Here is a 25,349-nt window from a genome sequence, read left to right as displayed (position 1 = left end):
AGAAAATAATTCCACAGACCAGCACAAAGACAGTGAATGCAATATTATCTTTCCAAATGTGTAGGGGATGAAACCTCGACAATCCCAAGTCACCCAAACGTTTACTCTTACGTCAGTAAACCTGCATTCTGAAACCTTCTGCTTCCAACTAAACATAAGGTACTGATCTGCTATCACCATCCTCCCACAAAAATTAAAAGCTTTTATTTCCATTAAGCTGCTATTTAATATTTATAAAAGTTCATTTTTCGTTTCCTTCTTTTAACTCAAGTCCTCACAGAACATACTTTTCCTCATCACAGGTTGCCAATTTTTGGTACGTTAAAAATCCCATCAAGTTGCACTTGTATGAGGTGACAATTAACTTTTAATGATGGATAAAAGAGGTGGATGCTTAAAGTCACTCTGCATTCTATTACTGCACCCATCTAATAAAGGAAAGGTCCTTCATAAAGGTCAAAAATTCCCTTCTTTAGTCAGAACTCTAAAAGACAGACTAACTTTGAAAATATATTAAATTGGTTGGGCCAAGAGCTGCGTAACAGAATATATAGCCTTTTGTCAGTATACTGCAGAGGCAAAGCAATGCCTCCACTCCATTCCAAAAGAAACAATTTCTATTATGTTTATAACTTAAAAAAATAATGATTTCATAAATAACTAGCATTTTGTATCTGAGAACTGTATTTATAGTTTTCTAGACGTGATGTTTTAATATCTGACGTCTAAAGACAATCTCCTTGGATACAACTGCCTGCAGGGTTCACGTATGGCTGCTCAAGTTGTGCTGTGCACAATCCTAGGGGGCGCCATTCACATCAGAGAGCAGAGCTCTATATAGTTATTATGACAATTCCCGGCCTAAAGGCAATCAAGTGTCTTGTTCTAACAAAATCAATCTATTATGACAATCTTCCAACAATTGAAACTAGAATATATCAAGAAAGGGGTGTTTTCCAGCAGCTTTTGGGACTACGTGGCTCTTATTCTCTGAAAATTCCCATCTGGAGGATGGCAGGTGAACTCGCAGAAGCAATGCTCTCACAAGACATACCAGGCTCCCTCCCTGAACTGCAGTGGGTGCTAAGTTGCTTCAACTCTTTGCAATCCTATGGACTGTAGTCCACCAGGCTCCTCCACCCATGGAATTCTCCAGGCAAGAAAACTGGAGTGGATTGCCATTTCCTTCTCCAGGGGATCTTTCCGACCCAAGGATTGAACGTAGGTCTCCTGCATTATAGGCAGCTTCTTTACCGTCTGAGCAACCAGGGGTTAATTTCTCCCAAAGGAAACACAGACATACAAACCTTGAAAACATGATGGAGGGTCTTAACTCACCAATGTTTAGTACATTTACATTTGAGAGGACTCAGTCCAGTGTTCTTGCCTGGAGAATCCCAGGGATGGGGGAGCCTGGTGGGCTGCCGTCTATGGGGTCACAGAGTTGGACATGACTGAAGCGACTTAGCAGCAGCAGCAGCAGTCCGAGTTACAAGGTATGTGGTCACTACGGTAGTTTCTTAATAAGGCCACCATGAGCCGTCACAGTACACAAATCAGTTAAATCACTCTTCCACAATGAACACTGTTAGGGTTTAAAAAACTTCTTTCTCCTGATCAACAACTTTACACTTTCTTGGACAGAACAAAATCTAACAGTCCTTGAATAACTTCAATGGCTCTTTTGCTTAAGATTAGGATGAGCTGCTATAAGGCTAGGATGGTTTTTCCTAAGACCAGACTATAATAAACTTATGGCATTTGATAAACTGGCATGCCATTTAACAATGTGTTATTGTTTTGGAAATTCTTCCTCTGTTTTCACAGGACACAGAACTACACCAAAGCCATGTATCTGTTAGCTACCAAAATTTTGTTATACTACTAAATAAATTAGAAATCAACTAGTAAGATAAAAAATGCTTTCAAAGTTAGTATGTATAATGTATTACATAGAGCTCTAATAACACATAATATTTTCATTCTTTAATATTTTTAACCATTTATAAACAACATATAAAAAAAAAAGCCACATATTCCGGCTGTGAAAATGGTGCCATCAATGGACTAAAAATATTTTCTACATCATTTTGGAGCTAAGCAGATTTTTCTAGCAAAACACCAAATCAGAAGTCTTACATCTTAGTTCCAGCTCTGCCACTCACATGGCCTGGGTCCCAGTCCTTAATCTGGGTCTTTCTTTCTTCAAATTTAAAATGATGACATATATAAGACTCCAAGATCATCTGCAATGTCCCTTCTAGAGCCCAAATTCTGTTATTCACTTTGAATGCAAATTATCTGAATTCAGGGACTTCCTGGCAGTATAGTGGTTAACAATCTGAGCTTCCACTGCAGGGGGCACAGGTTCAATCCCTGGTCAGGGAACTAAGACGCCACAGGTTGTGCGGCCCAGCCAAGAAAAAATACATACGTATAGTATTTTTTAAAAATTATCTTAATTTCAAAACTATTTTCTTTTTTATATTTGCACCACAATGCTATTTTTTTTTAAAAATCAGATATTTCACCTCAGAATACTATATTAATACTACCTTTTTAACTTTAGAAGTTTACCATATACTTAGAATGACTTAAGAAATAAGAAACAAGCAAATGTGAATACAGTTATGTGCTCCACAAAGACAGCAGAGGTACTTTTATCCTGGGCTGGAAGTCACGTCGAGTAGCGGTACAAAGGCTGCGCCAGCAGCGAGGGGCCTTGCAGGGGAGAGTGAGTAGGAGCGTGGCCTCCTCAGAATGAGCTGGAATGGAATGCCAGCTCCACCGCTTACCGGAAGAATGACCTTGGGCAACTTGCCGAGCCTCTAAGACTCAATTCCCTCATCTAAAATGGAGATGATAATTCCTCTCTCCCAGGCTGTTTCAAAGTGGAAACAGAGGGACCACAGGATTCAACTGCTTAAAAACTGAGGATGGGGAGGAACTTTACCTAATTATCCTCATGACTTTTATTTTCATACTTTATTTTAAATAAAAAGCTATAGTTAAGAAAAGTTCACAGTTTCTACCTCTTTCCATCTTTAGAAGTCTTCTTCAATAAATACATACTCTAGTTTTTCTTCAAATTACGCTTCTTCTTCAACAAACTTCCTTATCCACAAATACTATACCATATCCCGCAGTTAGTATAAATCTTCAAAATCAAATTATGAAAATTAAATTGATGAATTTCGTGTCAGGCCTTAAATCTTTAAATAAAAAAAGGTCTGGGAGACCTAATGCAATCAATCTTTCATTATTTTCCCACAGTTCAATAATAAGTAGGCCTCTTTACTCTTTGGGAACTTTGAGATAAGATTCTAACAAATAAAACTCTCCTACTATGTAAAATATTAATTGAATAATTGTGCCAAGTTAAAATGCCTTTTAAACTTAAAAACACTTGCCACCACTTCTCTGAAAACACCAGTTGATATCACATTATAATACAGATGTGTTCTAGAAATGGGTGTAGCTTAGGTATTTAGATATCAATTGATACTTTCCAATGATTTTTCATGATAATTTCAGAAATATGTCTCACAGGGGAAAAAATGGCCCCAATACATAATCCAAATCTCACTTAAGAATCGCAATATACACTTGAAAGCACATTCTATGTCAGTGTGTGGTTCCTATGCATTCAATTTTCCATCTTTTTCACTAACTGTAAACCCTTACAAACTTTTTTACAAATTGTAAAAAGTTAAGTCAAATGGACAGTTGTTCCACATGATCTAAAACACTTACTTAAATATACAAATAAATTTAAATACACCAGAAATTTAAGGTCCATTCCACTGATATTTTATAGCCCACAGGGCATTCAAAATCAAAACAACCATAATGTCTAGGGCACTGCCATTCCAGGTATTTACAATCACTTATCAGGTTGAAAGTAAGAAAACGAAACCTCAGTTTAAGTAAGATAACTTCTGCTCTTCACAGTGGGCAGTTTTCTAGAGGAATGAACAAAAGGCAGGGTTTTGCCTCAGGGGAGCCACTGCAAACTCTGACTCAGGTTCAGCCACTTGACAACTTTGAACCTGTTTCCTCATCTGCAAAAATGGGAATAATGATACCCTACTTCACAGCCTGAAGAGCAAGCAAGATGTCTGTGAAATCACAGTGTAAACTCTAGATTGCAATAACAAGTTTGACATTTATTACTACTGTGCCTTTAAGAGTGACAAACTTACAGTGAAGAAAAATTTGACGACTTAATGACCAAAAGGATGAAAGCAAAGAAATTTTACTAGTTTAAGTCTTTATATGGAGACTATGATACAGATGCAGAGGAAATTTTAAGATTTTTTTTTTTTATGTGGACCATTTTTTGAAGTCTTTATTGAATTTGTTAGAACACCGCTTGTTTTTTTTAATGCTTTGGCTTACTGACCACAAAGCATGTGGGATCTTAGCTTCCCAACCAGGAATCGAACCCACACCCCCTGCCCTGGAAGGTGAAATCTTAACCACTGGACCATCAGGGAAGTCCCTCAGAGAAAATTTTTATTCAGCTCTAGGAAGCCTGGGCAGACTAAACTGTTTTTGTAAGGGCAAAGGGGAACTTGCTGTGCTTACTACGAGACATCAGAAATGCAAATTAGAGCACAGTAATTTATTAATTGTGCAGATGTGAAACTGCTTTAAATAAACATGCCCTAAATGAGACTGAACTGCAGAGGGAGTAAGGGGGTACCTGTCTTGACTGTGTCACAGCTGAAGAAGGATGCCTTCGTCTGGCCAGTCTCTAAAGGAGAGAGCTAATGCCAGAGTTGTTTCTCAGGGGAAATCTGTTCTCCCCAACCCTAACAGGGCTCAATAAAATGCATGACAGGTTTATTTTATGACCACAAAACTAGAATTTTTACTACCTTTTAAAGAGGAAGTCTATTGAATAAGAAAATTCCAAAAATAAGAGGGGAAATACAAACTACCTTGCTTTATTTATCTGTAAATACATTCAGTCCTAACTGAAATAGTACACAGGAGGGTGCTCCATGACATTATGCCAGCGTTACTGATGATGGAAGACAGTATAGGATGACAGCATATAAGAAATAATTCTGTCACAAACTCCATTTTCTTCATTGATAACGTGTCGATGGCAGTATGTTAATAACGACACTGTTAATAACAAACAGCTAAATATGATTTGGCAGTTGTGGTCACCAGAGCACCTCTGTGCAGGCAACACTGTGAAGGCTTAAAACCATGTCTGCAGATGAGGTAATCCCAGAACCGCTGGCTTTGCTTCAATCAGGGCAGGATTCATTTACAGGCCTCTGATCTTTCCACTGAGCCATTTCTGAACATGCAGAACCTCCTATATTCAGGACATAGTATAAAACAGAGCAATTCAACAAAAGTGAATCAGACACCTACTATACTGTTCTATGCAGTGTGGGTACAAAGATAAGTAAAACCCAGATCTTATTGCTTATGAGGGTCACAGTTTTTAAGATGTGAGGTTACTGAAGCCATTCCTCCATAATGTTCTTACTAACACTGTAACCCCTTCGCCACACTGGCTGTATTTTTTTGCCTACTGATCTCCATAGACTGTTCTGCTCTAGGGGACCTCCTGAAATTTACCTTTTCGTGTCCTTCTACAGACTCTGGCAGATCCCTCATTATGAGCTACACACTGTCCACACCCTTAGCTCAGTGAACTAGTATTTTTTGAGTTCCTGCACTTTTATAGGTACAGGAGATACAGCAACAGACAACAATTGACTCTATTCTTATCAGATCCTTCACGATGAGCTAGACTCAGTCCTCGTCCCTACTAACTAGACTAATTCCACTGATTTGTTTCACAGTATCCATTGCACTCCTAACAAGTTCTAGGTGCTGATGATACAGTAGGAAGCAAAACACAGTCCTTGGGCTCATGGAACTTGGCAAAACTTGGTGTGACACTGCCCAATTTTGACCAGTGGTGTCCAAAATCGGGTCCTTGAGACCCAAAACATGAATAAGACTTAGCCCACTGGAGTAGGTAAGAAGGAAATAGTATAATTTTCCTTTATATTCAAAAGAAAATATTTTTATATTGTTTATTTTTTATTTCTAAGCATTTATAGTTTATCACATTATATATTAATAGCTCAATATATGTATGTTATAAATAAACGTATAGACACTGAGGATACATGCTCAAATTCATTTACTGAAGGGGATAGCACCTAAAACTTCCAGAGACCACTGGCTTGAATGATGACACAACTAGAAGGAACTGTCTGCCACGATGGGGTTAGCCTGGACTTCCCACTAGCCTGGGAAGCATTTTGGCAAGGATGCCTAAACATTAAACTAAACAACCGAAGTTCACATCCATCTCAATCTTCCTCCCTAACTGTCTCCTAACAACCATATATTCACCATCCCCGTGTCCCACGGATATCACAGCATTGCTACTTTCTATTCCACATCTGGTATATGTGTGTCATTACTATACCAGAAACATCCTGAAGCCAGAGCCGCTACCATTTTATTCTGCAAGCCCCAGAATTCCTAGTCTGGCGTTATATATAATGAGTACTCAATAAATACATGCTGTATAAAATAAAGACAAATCAATATACGGAACCCAGAATTACCAAACAGATATGATAGAGGCACCAAGTATTTGCTTTACCAAAGATTGCTCTTCTTTATAATGATCAGCACTGGATTCCTTTATGCAGCACCCCTCTGTGTACTTCACAGACCACTGATTACGACTAGGACCTGGGAATGGTAAAACTTCAAGTACCCACTGCTAACTAAAGATCAATTAGAAACACATATGAAACGCTCTGAAATTATAATCTGTCAATAAGGATATATAGTTAGTTCTGAAAAACTAAGGAAGTCAAAACTTTCCAAGAAAACATCTTTAATGAAGAAAAGCGCCAATCACCCTAATTATTGAGATCTATATATCAGACTTTATGATGAGACAGCTATACCTGAAGTAAGTCAGGAATGATACATATGGTTACCTAAAAAGAATTCAAGAAATAAAATCCACCACTGATTTATGATACAGTAAACTCATCACTATGTGAGACCAGATCCTCAGATCTATAACTCTGTGTCCATTCCTCAAGACCCATTCCCAAGACCTTTCAAGCTACAGAAGACTTCTGTATGGATTTAAATTTATGCACAGGCTATAGGTAGAAAATTATTAAAACTTTTTAAAACCCTGGACCTTACAACAAATCTGAACATGTTGTCTGGGACAACTAAGAATGTATAGCACCAAATGAGACAAGAATGCATATCCATATACAAAACTTAAAAGAGAAATTCATTATTACCATGAGGACAGTTAAATGAGATCTGAGTAACTGTACTTCCATGATGCCAAAGAGCCCCATGATAGAACGGAAAGAAGACTCACAAAATATTTTTCTGTGTTTCTCCATTCCTCTTTGCTTCTTTAATGTAAACATTAGGGTCATTATCAACGGTGTGAGCTTACCAAGAAATATTTTCCCAGATCAGTTTCTTCCTTATGATTTTGCTTATGAATGTATTTTTTATTAAAGCACCCAGGGTTGGCATCTGGAACACTGAGCACACAGTATTTTCGAAACAAAGTTTTAATCTAAACTCTGATGATGTCCAGAAATGACCAGTCAAAAGGGGGCCACAAATAAAACTGGGTAAAAATGAATACACCCTGAGGTGTAATAAATACAAAAGTTATGATTTTAAAATGTGATGTTGAAGATCTGATCAAGTCAAAGGGAAATCCAAAGACCAGAACCTAGATTACTAAGCATAAAAGAGAAACTCATGTGTGCCTTACAGGTCATGGCTTACTAAGACATGAGAGACACCACAGTTGTAACAAAGGTTGAGGGAAGCACTAAGCATAATTTTTAATCTATTTTAATTTTAATAAATTTTATATTAAATAATATAATTTTAATCTATAATTTCTCATAGACAGAAAAGTACATTTTTACCTGGTTAGAGTCTGGGCTTGAAATCTTATTAATAAATATACTTTAACTAGTATATTTATGTAAGTAAGAAGCAGTGTTAGAAATAGTAGTTTACACCATTTTTATTAGAATGTGTTTGAACACACAGCTCTAACTTTTTCTATTCACTATACTTTTAACATGATTTGGTATAAGTGCGTGGAGTCCTCGAACCGTTCCCTTTACTTCAAAAGTGTTGTCCTTTCAGACTGTGACATTAATAGTAATAAATAAAAAAGTAAAAATAAAGAAAGTCCAAAACACTTGTGTGTGTTTTAGTTGCTCAGTCGGGTCCTACTCTTTGCGACCCCATGGACTGTAGCCTGCCATGCTCCTCTGTCCACAGAATTCTCCAGGCAAGAATACTGGAGTGGGTAGCCATTCCCTTCTCCAGGGAATCTTTCCCACCCAGGGATCGAACCCAGGTCTCCCGCACTGCAGGCAGATTCTTTACATCTGAGCCACCAGGGAAGCCCCAAAACACTTGACTGTAATGTAACTTAATATAGGTTGAAAACTTTATCAAAAAGTCACTGGTTTTTAAAATAGACTAAAAGCCAAAATAATGTACTAAATGCAAAAATAACTAGACTAAATGCCAAAATAATAAATAAAGAAATGCCAGCCAAATTACGGTCAAAAGTCTAATTTTTAAAATCCACTCTGGTGCTTGGACCAAATGAGTTTATAACCCTGATGGTAGTTAGGACATATATAGTGGAACAGGAAGAAATCCTTTTCATATTTCAATGTCAGCTCCTATGTTGGAACTGGCCAATTTTTAAGTGGTTTTTACTTAGTACTATTTTATGCCATATCTGTCAGAATAATTAGCACAGAATAACATATACATTCATATCTACTGGACTTTTCCAGTCAGTAGAAGATGCTTGCTTTGAGGATAAGGGCTTTTCCACATTCATCTTTAAATCCTCAAAGTTTAAATTAGCATCAATACACTGTAGGCACCCAATATATGACCAGTGAATTAAATCAGTAAGCTTTTGCTACCTGAATCTCACCTATACTTGACCAAATTATATAACATGCAAAGTGATCTTTGAACATGACTCAAGAAAACAAGTCAAAAAAAAGGTATCAGATGCCACAAAACTTACTCAGTTTACCAGCCTACCTGAATGAGAAATATGGAAGTACTTTATTGTAGGGGGGATGAAAGACAAGAAATGGAAGCCTGACACACCCTAACGCATCACTGAGCAGAACCCAGCAAGAGCACGCTTCATAAGATTATCATCCACAGAAACTACTTTGCCAAAACAGAAAAATATCCTATTTCTATGTTTCAGGGTTCAGGGGAAAAGAGAAGTCACTTAAAAAGAACAACAAACTTTTTATTTTCCTATATCTGAATTCGGCTCTAACTTTGCTGAATTTGCAAAGATAAAAGAATTTAATTTCAGGTGAATAGGGCTCTCAGTACCAAAAAAGCAACATGTTACTTTGTCTTTTTTAAATCATTTGCTACATGTATGTAAATGTGTAATTTATAAAATCTCTACTTATCATAGCAGAAACAAATTTCTTACATAAAATAAATCAAAAGTACCCAGAAATCACTTTGAAAACTGATTAACTTTTGACTGACCTTCTAATTCATGTTTGCTCATTAGAACAACACTGCAATGTGTCTATGAAATCTGCTTAATAATTTTTTTCCATGAATACTGATTTCTTTTCAAACCAAATTCCAGAAAACTATTTTATAACACTATGTTAAATTCCTTTTGTAAAATATATTCACTGATTAAGTATTTAAGAGTACCAGACTAAAAACATATAGACTGTTCAGCAAGAAAAACAACTTCTTATGAAGAATGAATGATGATTGCTACTACTGCTGTACCAAAGGAATTAACAAATAGTGAAATCAGTAACTGTTGTTATTAGACATTTCTATCCTGGATACACCAAACAGAAAGGAAGTTCTCTAACTATTAATTTCTAAACTAAGTTTGAAGCCAGTTTTGTCTTTGATTGTGACCTCACAGACGAAAACTGACAACCAGCCCCAGCTCAGAGACTTTCTCATCCACCTTTCCTAAGATTGATAGAGGACAGTGTTCCAAGCCCCATCACTTCAAAAAGAAGATGATTTCTCTTTCAGGAGAAAGAAAAATTAGAGGTAATTCTTAGCTATAAGTAGCCTCAAACCGTTCATTTGTAACCTTTTGGAATGTGGTCCTAAAAGCAGGTATGCAGAGAACAAGCCCAGGAGACGGTGGCACTGCAGACAGGCATTCTAAGCCTGGCACAGTCACTTGCTTAGCTGTGTGACTTCCAACAAATGACTTAACCTGTGACTTGGTTTCCTCGTCATTAAAACAGGGTTACCTCTCATCAGAAAGCTGTTATGAAAAATAAAGTAGTAAAAATAAAACTTACACTTCATAAGGAGGCTCGCAGTCCAAATATCTTTCTCCCAAAGGGTCCAGCTCAGTGGTAGAGTCTGACTGCAAATTATCTTCCTCCCTTCCTCCCAAAGTGAAATACTATTTGGGCTACCCTCCTAAAAACTGCATTTAATTTTCCCTTAAATATACGTGAAACCATGTAATCATGCTACCACTCTAAAAAACAAAAATGACTGGATAAGGAATTTACTTCATAAAAACAACAGGTGCCTTTATTTCACGTAGCCGTCCTAACGGCGTCTAATAACTGTTCCTAAAAGACTATATAAGGGACTGTGTAAGTATCAAATTCATAATTGACAACTTCATTATATGTAGTGATGAATACTAAAAGGACTCAAAAGCTACAAATAAATCTTTAAAATCAAATAATGGTAAAAAAAAAAAAAAACGTTCAATCCCACATTCCCATCCTCAGACATTTCTAGGCAGTATCACAGATGCACATTAGTGAATATAACTGGCTGAGAGAAACAGGACAGAGATAAAGGGGGAGAGAAGGAGGAGAGAAAAGGAAGAACAGAAGGGAGAGAGAGAAAAAAATAATAACTTCAGTAACACAAAATATAATCCAAGTTTGACAGTTGGATGTAGAGAATTATTTTCTCATTTTGTTCCATGCTCCACAACATTCTCTTTGCAGTCAATGAGAACTCTACACTTGGGTGAGTTTTGAGAGGCTCACCAAAAGCTGAAAAATAACTCAGCAATTTTTAATATTAAAAGATTCAGGACTGCTAATAAGACTCCCTCTGAATGACTCAATCTGTAGCTTTCCCACATCAAAGGATGTAGTCGAATCAACAAATAAGAAGACTTTCTTTAGCCATTAATAGTTTTAATCTAACAAATGAAGATTAAGTCTTGGCCTAACAGTAGTTCAGACACAGCTACTACTTTATTCCTAGAGAGCCATATAGACTCTCACTTCATACTTTTCAATTTTATAGTGCTTTTTTATAGGAAATTAGAAGTACAGATAAAAGATTCAGCATTTCACAGTTAATTATTAAAAATAAAGATACCTAGGACCTCTATAAAATACAACCCAGGAACATTCTCACCTGAGAGGAAACCAAATTTGCAGAAAACACTTTCACTTTTACCTTTCTGACTGAAGGAAAGAAACATTCAAGTAGCAGAGTAATAAAGGAAATATAATTCCTTCATGAAACTTCTCCCAAGAGTAAACCGTAATGAAAGTAACCTAAGTTTTGTTCACTGTTATAAGCAATGTTCAACAAGGCACAAGTTTCAAAAGTTACAGCTATAAGTGTGTGTTTGTTTAATAAAATAAAAACTACAACAACCAAAAAAGAATCAACAATGTCAAAATGGATGGATGAGGTTCAGCTAGTGTGCATGTGATTGTGCGTGTGTGTGTGTCTAAGCTTTCCTTACCCACAAGCCTTTCACTCTGCTCAATGCAGGAGGCACAAATGATTTTATGCACTGCCATTTTGTTTCCTTGTCTTGATAACCTCTGATGCCTTCCACATTTATATTTGAAGCCAAGGGTTTCAACAGACAGATAGTCTGAGTTAATATATGATGTTAACACGGCTTCCATGATCTATCCCCTTGCAATGAACTCAAAATGTTCAGATGATCAATGATCAAAATTAGCAAAAGGATTTTCATTGAGCTAAACGAGTAGGAATACCCTATATTTTCACTTTGTGAACTAAGAAAGTTAATACAATAAGATCACAATCCCTTATATGAAACCCTTAGGTCCAAGTACACATCAGATTTTGTGTGGGCTTTAAAAAGATCAGATTGAGCATACTGCATGCTTTATGTAACATTCGTAGCTCAATTTAGGTTAGTACTTCATAACGTACCATACTACTACTTACAGCAAAATATGTGAATATTCTAAGTGGGCTTTAAAAACTATTTTAAAAAGGCCCATGACAATCTGGGTCAGGTTTTGACATCAAGTGAGTTTTAATGTCAAACTTTTGGAAAAACAAAAACATTACTTTTTCAGAGGTATTTTTAGATACAAGATTGCAAATATATACCCAATACCACTCCAGATCAAGATACAGTTCACTAATTTATTAGAGATGAAAAAGTATGGCAAATTAAAATTCAGCAAAGTAAGATGTTCCTGGCAAATACATCCTTAAAAGCCAGGGAACAGCTGGGTGGTTCAGTTGTCAGGACTCTGCCTTCTCACTACTGAAGACCCGAGTTCAATCGCTGGTCAGGAAAGTAAGATCCCAGAAGCTGCAGGGTGCAGCCCAAAAAAAAAAAAAAAAACCCTAGAAAGTTAGGAAATACAAAGGTTATTTCATTTTAATTTATTCAAATAAATTAAATGAACATTGAGACTACTTAAAAATAAATGTCTGTGTTAGAGGCAATGAGTATTCAAGTTTGAGAACCATAGTACTAATAGTCTTTGGTACTTCCCTTGCATTTAACCACAGGGTGCATATCCCCAGGCTTTTGATTTTCATACTGTTCAAGATTTCAGGGATTTAGGGTATTTCCCATCCATCCTCTCTCTAGTTTGTCCCTCTTTTCGATTGAAGTGCCATTTTGTATGATATAATTTGTTATGAACTTTGGATATAATGCTCCTCAATCTTCATGCCTTGACACAAACATGTTGTAACTGGTTGTGAAGAGTCCCCCCAAGTAATTAGTTATGAAAAATTAATGTACCACAGTTTAAAGGATTTTACAAGTATATATATGGGTGTATTCAAGATTTTCATCATAATAACATCACTCTTGCTTATTTTCTGACAGACTTTACTGAAAGGGAAAGAAATGGCTTTATCACACTGTGAACTACCTATATAGTCAACTGCATAATTTATCTATGTCTATCACCAAAGAATCATAGAGTCCCATATGAAAACATCAGTCGCATGCGTGTGCGTAGAAAGTTTGAGGAATGATGCTCTAAGACATTCCAGGATGCATCAAAGTCACTTGAGAGAAAGTCTAATGCTGTCAACTAACCATTCTGAATGGTGTCCTGTCCTGCGCGATATCTTTTTTTTAAAGAGGTACAAGAATCATTCCCCAAACTTCAAGAAGCACTGTACTTATATGTGGCATGCTTCAGCTGTTTTTTTCTTTTCTTCGCTTCTGGTTATTCTTATTTCCTTCAGTAATAACTTGCTTGTCCAGCACCCCACAGTTAAAAATGCACCACTGCTTCATGATACTAGAGTTGAAACAAAAAACTGAAATGCACGGACTTGAAAAACTTCAAACTTGGTGGGAGTTGGAGTGAGATGAGATATAACTATAAAAACATATCCTATTGAGTACTGTCTGTGGATAAGGGTCATTATAGACCTTACTGTCTTATGTAATTCTCATTCTGCTGTATGGTAAATATTAAGATGCCCTTTTGCACATATGATAATGGAAGTTTATTCTGTGTCCATATAAGCCCAAAGTCCCTCAGCTTATAAACTAGAGAGCCATCAAGAGTGAAACCCAGGGCTCTTCAGCTGCAAAGCCTCTGCTTCCTATTCTATACCTGCTACAATGGAACATCTATGGAGGGGGATAAGGGTCCTCTGAGTATTGTAAACATGCTGACTGAAATACAGCCATACAATCTTGAAGCTCCGGAAGAGAGACCTCTGTAGTCAATAAACTCTAACTCCACATTCAAGTACGTAACGCCCATTCAATCTTTATCCATCAGTCCCTTAAATGAGAATTCCTCCAAGAGTATCAGGGGACCTCACAGCTGCTTCAGAATCACCAGCAGTATTAGTTAAAATGCAGATTCCAAGGCCCTACCCTAGATACACTGAATCAGAATATGAAGATGAGGGCTGGGGATTTCTATATTTTGCAAGCATACCGGTGTTTTTTTAATTTAAGTCATAAAATAAATTTCATGAATGACACTCTGTCTTTTAATAAAATAGTTTGAAACAGATTAGGTTTATAAAGGTTAGACAGGAATAGGAAATTATCAGAGCACTGCTCTTAGTACTGTTTCAGGAAACTTTTGTTCCAGGTTTTATATGTGTATTGGAATAGAAAAAGTATTTCTTACCACAAATCTCAAAAACATTTGAGAAATTCAGTTGTTTTAAGCAACTTTTATCCCCATTCTTATTTGTTCTTTCAAAGAAGTTATTGATCATTTATTTAATTATTCCCTTTACAAAATATCCAAACTTGTGTCTTTTTCAGGATCTCAGTTATTTCAATCCAGGAGTTTCTGTTTTATTCCCTGATCTTTTCACCCAAGGGCTATATTTAACTACTGGTTTAATTATTTAATCAATATTTTACAATACTTTTCACTTTTCTAAGATTTCCTAAACTCCAATTCATTCTTAATTTTACTTTATATTTTATACAGCCTCCTCACGATCTGAAGTTATTTTACTCTATCTAGATCCTTGAACTGATATATTTTTAACTTATTAAACTTATATTTTAGAAGGTGTGTCAGTGTTTCATGGTCTATACTTAATCCTTTAAATCTTTCATTCCCTTACTCTTTCATTCTCTGTTTATATACACTTTTTAGACAGAATTCTTTATTGGCTTGTCTTCTCTTGCATTTCTGTTGTGTAATTGGTACTTATTTCAATTCTCACCTTATCTTTTCCTTTGAAAGAAAAAAAAAAAAACAATCCCTATTAACACATGAGGATTTTCTGGATATATCTTTACAGTTTTACAATGATGTCCTGGCATTTCAAGAAACTGTAATTGCCTTCTAAGGGATAATATGAACACATACGAATGTTGAGAGGCTAAATGCAAAAGATGCTCTCCTCAGGTATGACTTAAAACATAGAAATCTCTACAGTTCGACACAGTGTGTTGCGACTGCCCTTGAGGTAGTACAAGCTCATGGATGGAATTATAGTCACAGAATCTTCAAGATGGAAGAACATCCATTCAATATTTAGCCTTAGTTTTTACTACCTTCAGAGCAGTGTTTCTCAAAGTATGGCCTGAGGACCGCTTGCATCCAATTTACTTGGGGCATGCAATAAAAATGAAGGGGTGAAACTACAATGTTTTTATAATTTGGGTCTGTTTTCATTTCATATTGAGAGGAAGGCTGATTAAAAATACAGAAGATATCAGTCAGACCTATTTTAAAAGGTGCCTTTGGTAAGGAAATGTTAAAAACAAGGTGGACCTCAAACTACAAGTTCAAGAAAAGTGTCTTCTTAAGCTAAATACCTGCTTAAGCTTAAATTTTAAAATATATTCCACACTGGTGGTGATGCAACATGCCAAATTAATTGCCTATATTTAGTAATTCAGAACATTTAAAAATACAATTTTAAACACTTCTGCACTCTTGCAATGGACTAGTAATTCCAGGGATTTCTTTTAGTATAGCAAAAACAGCCATATCTATAGTGAGGCTATTTTCAAAAACTTCTTTTAATAGGGTTGAACTGTGAAGTCTTTACCACTTCTATTAAAGACTTCTAATATTAAAGTAATTGATATTCATGGTAGGATCCCAGTAAAAATATGGCCCTTGCTTTAACCACATTCTTTATGAAATGTTGGAAAACATAAACCGTAAGTATATTGACTGATAATTAATAATTAGAAATTACATCTGTAATTTTACTGAAAAATATGGCTTTAAAAAACTTTAGCTGATGAATTAGACTTTCATGAGCTGTGCCACATTATTTTAAGGTCGTTGGTCCTTTAACTATACACAGAAAACATTATCAATTACATAGTTACTTACAGCACAAGCAAGCCATAATTATATATTCATCCTCACTTTCACTCAGAGCTATGTTTTAAATTCAATGTCTAAACAAATCTGTCTCAATGGATGAAGTATAAAGAACAAATCTATAAGGTCAAAGGTCCTACATAGTTTTCAAGTTGTACAGCAGAGCTAGATATACATTAAAAGCAGAGCTACTTCACAAACTCATAAACCTGGAACTTTTTTTTAAATTTGGATATAAAAATCAAGATGGATATTAAAAAAAAGAAAGTATCAAAATTGCAAAGTTCTATTAGTATCTAAGACCCTAGGGGAAGATTCTTCCTAAAACTGCCATAATACATACAAAGATGTACCACTAAGAAATAACATAGATGAACCCCTCTTTCAATAAATGTGAAATGCAAATTAAGATTTCCGTTTCAGAATTTAATAGAGGTATGCAGAATAATAAAATAGGAGGTTTGAAAACTCTTGGCCATATAGAAGCAAAACTCGTATCTAAAATCTTATCTTGAAAAATTAAGCCTTATAAACCAAGCCAAATAACTTGTATTTCATTGTCAGTGTGACTTTTTCAAATCACTACTTCAAGTTTTACACTATAAAAACTACTCTGACTTCAAAGACCAAGACTTTGCTTGAAAATATTGTTTTAATGAAGCAGTTATTTGATATCTCAAACAAATGCAAGAACTCATCAGATCGCTTTTATTCTGGAAATTGCTGATTCCCATTTTAAATTCTGAATTGGTAAAACACATTTCCATGGGGAAAGAACTAACATTAAAAGTTTGCGACAGTGAACAAAATAATGTGCCTCACATGTATAAATGTGGTGTTCTTTAGTAATCAGGAATGCATTTTGAATACTCTTGCCATATGTTCAAAAATGAAAAACTTCTCTTGCAAACAAGCTTAAAAAAAAAAAATCAAAGAAGCTGAAATCCCATATTTCAGTGTGCACTAAATTCATCTTACAGACCCATCTCATTCTGACTGTTATGCATGTGACGTATTAGGAGGCTCTCCTAACTATCTGAAATAACAAGATATTTTACATTCCATTAAAGAAAGCTGGATACAGAGCTTCTGTTATATATCATCTAAAGTTCTCAGCAATGTCAAAGTATACTTTGCTACCATACAGAAAACAGAAAAACTACCAGAAAAGCTTGGTCTTCAAATTCAATTTCTCTCAATATTAAGACAATCTTTTGGTGACACACAGTATTACAGCAAGTCATGGAACAAAACAAAAGAAGGTCCCTTTTCTTTTTCTTTTATGGAAAACTGAATTCAAGTTCATTTTCATTCACAAAATACAGTCTGTCTTCATTATGATACTATTACAAAGCACCAAAACTGATTTACATAATTTGTATGACCAGTTTTCTTAAATTATCAGCAATTTAAGAATACCTGAGGTGTTTCTTGCAGTGGAGGAGCAAAATTACACGTTGGTTTTCTGAAGTTTGGGCTTACCACGCTGCTTTCAAATGTTAAACCCTCAGTTTTCACCTAGAGGGCTACTTCTCAAAAACAAACTTTTTAGGCACTTACTGTCCCACATTATTTCACCAACTTTTCCAATTAGGGGCACAGATCTGAAAAGAGTACTTAGCAACAGATTTCAAAGTTGCTATTTTTCACATACACAGACTGTCAAAATATACCCAATTTCTCCAAATTTAGAAGTTCTGAAGCAAATTCAATGCATTAGGACAGTTACTTGCTTCTGAATCAAGCTGATACACTAAATGCTAGATTTACCACACTGCCCAGTCCACCTTCCCTACTACAAGGGTAACTGTCATAAACAGCACAAGTTCCCAAGAAAAGATTGCCCAGAAAAAAGTAAACAAATGTCAGATACTGTAATTTAGAGAGGTCTTCTGGGCAATGCTTCCTTGGGTTTTTTAATAATTCTCTCCACTCACAAGCTACAATCTTTCTACAATATTATCTAGCATCAAATTCCCTAGGCCTTCAACTCTATGCAAAATTTCATTATGAAATAAAAAGAGAAAATAAGTATTCAAATGACACTTGCAGAAAAATATTAAACGGACATTTAAACTATGTTAAAATAATAATACCCATAGCCGAATTCTAAATACTAAAAATCTGCTATGGGAAACTCAATGGGACAAGATTTCTGGGGTGCTACAAGCCCAAAAAGGCATCTTCTGACGTGTACAGTAAGGACCCTTAGGTCATTACTAATATCAGCTAGCTTCCCTATATGAAGAGTTTGCATACTTACTCAGGAAGGCAAGTGGAAAGTACACAGAGAGGAAGATGAACTGCGGCAAAACCTCTGTCATATGATAGTGACCTATAAAGTATCAAATAAAGGTACATCATCAGTATGATATAGCTTTACAGTTGAGGGCGAACTCCTGCAACATCTACGAAGGAAGGACCCCGAAACCCAGGAGGCCCGCTCCCCACCAACCACTCCTTCTCGCCATCCCCACCCCTACGTGCTGTGGGGGCAATTAAGGGAAAGAGCTCCCAGTTTTCCAAGGGCAGAGGCTGAGGGTAGCCCAGTTGGCATTCTAGGGTGTCTCCAGCACACTTTCACCCTACTCCCGGTAATGTACAAGGCAGAAAGTTGATCAATTCGGCACACCCCAAACCCACGCCGTGCTCATTTATCAACTTGCACAAGTGATCGCCGTCCCCAGGAGAAATGCACCAGGAACCAAATCATGGCAATCGACAGGCAGTCCGAGTCTCCCAGTGCTCAGAAGCCGGCCGGAGGTGGCAAGGCGACGGCAGCGGGTCCAGGTAGCGCAGCCCTCAGCCCTGCAGACCTGGGCGGCCCCATATCTCGCCCAAACGCCCGGCCCCGGTCACAATCCCGAGATTAGAGATCGGAACCGAGCGGGGAACACATTCGCCAGAGCCCCCGGTGTCTAGTGCAGGGCCACCAGGTCGGGGTGGGGGGAGATGGGAAACGGAGAGGGAGGAAGGGAGCGAGGGATCCCACCCCGGCTTTGTTGCTGGTCACCATCAAGTTTGCATCTTAGTACAAAATGTCGATCTTAAAGGCTGACAAGACAGAGGCAGAGGGAGAAAGAGAAAGGGAATAGAGTCCATCTTGCTTTGGGGAAGAGGGGGGAGAAAAAAATGAAGTGTAAATCCCACACTCCGGGCGTAAAAGTCTGCTAAACACCTTTCCATAACGGAGAAGCAACGAGTGGGGTGGCCCCGTCGCCGTGCCCGCTCGAACTGGCGGCGGTCTGGGCAGAAAACACCTCCCTCTCCTCGTCTTCCTCCTCCTTCCCCTCCTCCTCCTCCCTCTCCTCCTCCTCCCGCGGGCCCCGGCGAAGATCCCGCCGCCACCGCTGCTGCCTCCGCTGCTGCCTCCGCTGCCCCCCGGGGAGGCACGGCCGCCCGGCCCGGCGCTGCCATTCCGGGCTTGGACCGCGCGGCGCGCGTGGGGCGGGAGCTGGGTGGCCGCGCGGGGACATCCGCACCGGGGACCCCCTGCGCCCCCTCGCCGCGGGCTGGCTACAAAAGTCATGCGAGCAGAGGTGGCGGCGGCGCGCATAAGAGGGGGCGCGCGTGGGGGGGCCTCCCACGCCGCGAGTGGGCAACCCCAAGGGATGGCGAAGAACGCCCCTCCCCGCGCGGGGAAAGTACCCCAGTCCCCGGCAGCCCGGCGTCCGCGGCCGGGAGACTAGAACTGGACGTGTCATTAGCAGGACAGGCAATGGTTTCAAAGCCCCAGGCCAATGACCATTAGCAGAGGCAGAGCTCGCTCCGTCCCCATCCCCCACCACCTCCACCCACCTTCCCCTTCGTACCCCCCCCCCCACCTCCACCCCACCTCACGAAACTTTTCAACGAGATCCACCTGGACTAATTTGTCCTCAGACAGTTAAAATACTGACTAGACCCTACACACCGGGAGAGAAGGGGAATGCACGTTTTATTTTCCTTTCTACAGAAAGGAAAGCAAAAAATAGCTTCTCTCTCCGTCTCTCCCTCTCCCCCCCCCCTCCTCTGTCGTACATGTTGTGTCTTAGCTTTTTGCATCGTTTCGTTTTACCTTCCTCATTTAGCTGAAATGATCGTGGATATTTCACACATAAACGTGTTCCAGATTCTTGGATTCAGGGTCCTTGTAAATTACAGGACTCACGTTAAGTTTCATACAATACCAAAAAATAAAAAAAAAAAATAATAATACATCTCTGAGGGTGAGCGAGCGAGACGAGGTGGAGGAGGAAAAGAAACCTCGAGTCTGATTTCGGTAATTTACTAGCGACCCGGATCGCAGCAAATAACAGTGTAACACGAGTGTGGCTTAAGGGGCTCGGGAGCTCTTTCTAGAGCCATCGACCCCATCCCCGGATAAAGGATCTGCAAGTTTTCTGTCATCGCGACCATGCAATGCCATAACTTACCTTCAGAAATAAGACTTTTAACAGCCAAGGCCTTCCTCCTCCCCTCCACCACCACCCCCAGCTTCGCTCCCTCCACCTTAAACTTATTGACACAACATAATCCCACATTCAAGCAAAATCCTGACACAGCCTCCCTCCTCCTCTTCCCCCTCCTCTCTTCCCTCGCGTTCTCTCGTTCTCTCTCTCTCCCGTTCTCTCCGGTTCTCTCTCTCTCTCTCTCTCTCTCTTGCCCTCCCTCCCCCCCGCCGGCTTTCCCTCCCTCTTCTCTCTCCCCTACTCCCTCACCCTCTTCCCCCTCTCCCCCTATTCTTCCTCCTAGCCACTCTGGCACTAAAACAGCACTTTCTCTACTCGCCGCGCATTTGGTTAGGGGTGGGGGGGTGAGAGGGCACCGATCTCCGGGGCCGGAACACCCAGATCCCAACTCTCCAGATGAACTGTTCCCGGTCACCGACGCACTCGAAACGTTCAATCAATCCACTGAGGGCTGGCTGCTCGTACCTTCCTCCCTTGCCCCGACTCCCCAGGCCCCACCTCCCCGGCAGCCGAGCCCAAGCTGGGCTCCACGTACTTTCGCCGAGATGAAGTTTGGGGCTCCCCGGGCGGCCACGAGCCGCCCGCCGGCGTGAGGGCTCTGTTGTTGTTTTCCTCGGGCTGCTCCTGCCCGCGCCCCGGCTCCCGTGCCCCTCTCGGGCGGCGCTGCCTGTGTGCCGAGAGGTGCTGGTTGCAAACGCAGCCTGGCACCGGCTGGCCTACTACTCCCCAGCCCGGCCCCCAGCCTCCCGCCCGCAGGGCACTGCCTCCGCGCCCCCCACCCGCCGCCGGCGCGGCCGCCGCGACCCTCGCCCCCGACCTCTCCCGACCCAAAGTTTTGGCGGAGGGGGAAAGTGCCCAGGGAGCGGGCCGGCTGGCGGCGGCTCCGGACGCGCGGGGTTCCCTCCGTCTTCCTCAAGTCCAGCCTACCGGCTGCCGCCGCCGCCGCCGCTGCTCCTGCCGCGGAGTCCTTGGGGCTGCAGCCCGGCGGCTCTCAAGTGAGTAGGAAAACAGAAAGTGCGGGGAGAGCGCCCGAGAAGGGCTGGAGATGGGGGGCGCTTACCTCGCGGGCTCGCCGGGCGCGAGGGCGTGTGTGTGGCTCGCCCTCAGTGGCCAGTCAGGGGTTCTCTATGGGAAAGTGGAGAGGAGCTCGCGGAGCCGCTCTGCCTCCGCTTCACTGTACACTGCTCCACATACAGTACATGCAACCCGGAGAGACTGAAAACACTCATTTTATATAAGGCAGCCTGCCATTGGCCCGCTCCGTGACGGACAGGCCACGCGACCAAACAGAAGGCCCGTTACACCCAAACACACGCACACATACACACATTTTACAGAGACACACAAAGATCATCACATTTTCTATTTTCTAATGTTCGGGACCTGTAGACAGTAGGAGAGGACAGGTAGAGAGGCCCAGCAGAGTGGGTTAAGAGGGAAAAACCCTGTCTGCACCAAGTTGCAAGGCTTGAAATTGGTGTCCTTTTGACTTGGGAGGGTTATAGTAATAAACTACAACTCCACTGGATATGGAAGTGAGGGTTTTTTTTTTTTTTTTTTTTTTTAATCGTTGCCTTGTGGTGCCCCATGGAAGAGGCGTGCATTGTGTTATGATTTTACAGCATGACCTGGCTAACAAGTGGCCAGGAAAACCTTTATCAGCTTGGATTTCTTTTGTCAATGGGTTAGCTATCACATAGGCCAAAATAGTCCAAGATAAGTTTATTAGGACGGTAATGGATTGAGGTTGTTAAAGCTTCATTCGTAGGTAAATTGAGAAAAATCAACACAACAATACACAGAAACAAAGATAATCATTTTGCTGAAACAGCCACTCTACTTCTAGCTGGTCAGAAGACTGCAGATCACCTGTGTGTACCTACAAACAGTGCTGTAAAGTAGAGTAAGTCATGGAAGGTTGACTATTGACCCTTTCCCTTAAAAATAGACCTTTTGAGTCAATATATGCAAGATTTATATTTTGCATATTATAGACATATGATATTTACACTACATGTTTCACATCATATATGAGCATTTTGGATGACTTTGGGAGATGGTGAACCCAAGGACTTTGCCTTCTGATTTTTATTTTTTCCTATGATGTGTCTTTGACAAATATATATTTGACAGTCCTATATAAGCAAGTCAACAGGTTGCTGGGAAAACACCATAGCTGGAAACTATGAGAAATAAATTATAGACCCAACTCTTAAACTCACTAAACAATCTTGAGCAATTAATTTAGCTCCTCTAATGCTCAGATTTAGTTTGGGATTTTGTTTTCATTTTTTTTCTTTTTTAAGTTACAGTAAGAACCTTCTCCCTAAATGTTCCTTCACTAAATGTTTATTCAGCATTTACTGTGTACCAGGCATTATCATAGGCTCTAGATGTTTCCTTAAGGTTCTTTCTGATTTAAGAGTCTGTGAATTATTCTTAACACAAACATTTTGAAGATTAAATAAACACCACGATTTTATGGCCTAGATGTGTAGCTTTAAAACTTAAAGGAAAGCTGGATAAAAGAACTTATTTCAAATCCCTCTTTATTTCTTTATGTTATCTTGAGATTTTTCTCTCACATCCATAAAGTTATCGAATGAGTGTGTGTGTACGAATGAGTGTGTGTGTACGCGTGTGTGAAAGAATGGGAACCAGAAACAGATACAGAGAAAATTTAAATTTGTAAAGTTTAGAAAACAAGCAGTGGTATTTGGAAATGTGCTGTTTTGCTTCTTTTTTAAAGGAAAATACTTTTTAAAAGGGGAAAGTATATAAAATAGCAATTTAAACCAATGATGTTAAAGATTATATTAATGATGCTCTGCATTTAGTTGATGGAAGGAACAAATTGTGCTTTATCCACACTGCACACTGCTTTGAGATGGGTGCTAAGTATGATTATCTCTATTTTATCATAAGAGAAATGGGACTGTTCAAGATAGCACAGAATACCAGTGACAAAGGAACTTAAACCCAGGACTCTTAATACCCAACACCGATTTTGAATAACTTGATAGTCCTTCCTTCCAAATGACAAGCTTCAGGGACAAGAGGCAGATAGAAGTGATAGAGGAAAACCCAGAAAAACTTTCTCAGGATTTCACTGTCCTGTTTTTTGAAGAGAAAAAGAGAGAAAAAAAAAAAAATCAACACAAGTTGCTATATTTAATTGCTGAGTGAAGTGTTGTGAATTATTTGCTAGTATATTTAAGTTATGAAAAATATGAAAGACCAGCCCACTCCCCACCCCTACCCTCAACCCCAAGTATAGGAAAACATTCTTCATTTCTTTATGGTCGCAAAGTTGGTGTTGTTTTTTTTTTTTTTTTTGGTTGAAGTATAATTAGCTTAGCAGAATTATTTAGAGCTACATTTTCAAACTTTTAGCTCACATGTTATCAGTAAAATGAGTGAGTACCCTCGATATATGTATATTTCTGTATACATTTTAAAAATGTACCACTGCATGGATATATTATTTATTTTTATGAAGCATACATTCATAAAAACTAAATGAAAAAGCATGAGATAAAAATGAAAGTTAAGGGAATTCTCTGGCAGTCCCGTGTTTAGGACTTGGTGCTTTTACTGCCCAGCCTGTTCAATCTCTGGTCGGGGAACTAAGATCCCGCAAGCCGCATGGCATGGCGAAAAATAAACAAGAGTTTTAACATTTTCTCTCCACACTCCTATCATATAGTCTTAGCAACATGCCCCAGGGTTTTTGTATTCAAGTTTGGAGACCTCTGACAGTACAACGTGCTAACTGATCAGGACGGATGCGAAAGAAGTAGATAGAAATGACTGGTTGCAAGTCATTATTGGAAATGACTACTGGAAAACTAACGGGTCCACAGAACCTTTAGGTTCAGATATTGGTACATTTTTTAACATCTGATGTATTGGTGGTGTATTTAGGCATTATGTGTAAGTAAAAGTCATCATTCAGTATTCTCTTGCAGATCATTTATTGAGAAGGATTCATGTACTAGGTAGGTCCCAAGCACACCAGAATTTTGGAAAAGGAAAATTGCCTGTTCCTAGAAATGACGAAATAGAATTCCAGTCTTCTGTAAGATAGGTAAAGCCTTGCCAAGAAGGCTTAAACTAAATGTTATATAGTATTTTACCATTTAGGAAACACTTTTTAGAATTTTAATTATTTTGTTTAAAAATAAATATCAAGAAATTTTAAATGTCAGTAGTGCCCCAAACTTAAAAATATGGAAAATCATAACTTTCAGGGACTTTAATTTTTATAATATAAAATTGCAAATATAAAAACAACTGTTGATTTCCCGAGTAAAATGGCATTAAAAAGGGTCTGCAAGAAAGGGTTTTTCCTTTCTTGCTTTCACATTTTGATGAGCAATCCTAGGTTGAGCTCATGGTTAGTATATTCATCCTTCTCATGGCCTTTACTATCCATATTCTTAATTTTATTTAGTATGAATCCTTTGTTGTAAGCCACATAAAATAATTTGGGGGGAGTAGATTTAAATGTGTGTGTAAATGTACACATACAAGTGTTTATGTGTACATGTGATACATCTATAAACAACCTTTTCTTTCCTTACTTTACATTATTTCTTTATTCAATCCCTATTCAAAATCTTGGAAAAATTCCTTGGTCACTCCAAGACTCAGTTTCCTTGTTTGTAAATTAGGGATAATAAGAGTAACCATAAGTGAAACAATCCATATAAAATGCTTAAACCTGAAAGATACTAAATATTTAATAACTATTGTTTTTCTTTGTCTT

General features: G+C 38.9%; 1 protein-coding gene across 13 annotated transcripts in view; it reads right to left on the bottom strand.

Moving 5' to 3' along the window:
- Positions 1-21,778, bottom strand: part of BBX (BBX high mobility group box domain containing) — a 297,925-nt gene extending 276,147 nt beyond the window's left edge. For 8 of the 13 annotated variants that reach the window (XM_019975203.2, XM_019975120.2, XM_070787339.1 and 5 more), the window contains exons 1-2: positions 21,642-21,778; positions 18,394-18,465 (exon numbers count right to left, since the gene is read on the bottom strand). The gene's annotated coding sequence lies outside the window, so the exon portion shown is untranslated. Of the gene's footprint in view, positions 1-18,393; positions 18,466-19,308; positions 19,329-20,187; positions 20,501-20,545; positions 20,588-21,116; positions 21,252-21,508; positions 21,529-21,641 lie in introns of those variants that run through there. The other 5 variants (XM_070787290.1, XM_019975376.2, XM_019975292.2 and 2 more) reach the window with 5 other exon arrangements.
- Between the last annotated feature and the right edge of the window lie 3,571 nt (positions 21,779-25,349).

This window comes from Bos indicus, chromosome 1 (genome assembly GCF_029378745.1).
Source record: "Bos indicus isolate NIAB-ARS_2022 breed Sahiwal x Tharparkar chromosome 1, NIAB-ARS_B.indTharparkar_mat_pri_1.0, whole genome shotgun sequence".
NCBI lineage: Eukaryota > Metazoa > Chordata > Mammalia > Artiodactyla > Bovidae > Bos > Bos indicus.
The sequence above is the reverse complement of the archived record's forward strand: the minus strand, read 5'-3'. Positions and strand labels throughout refer to the sequence as shown.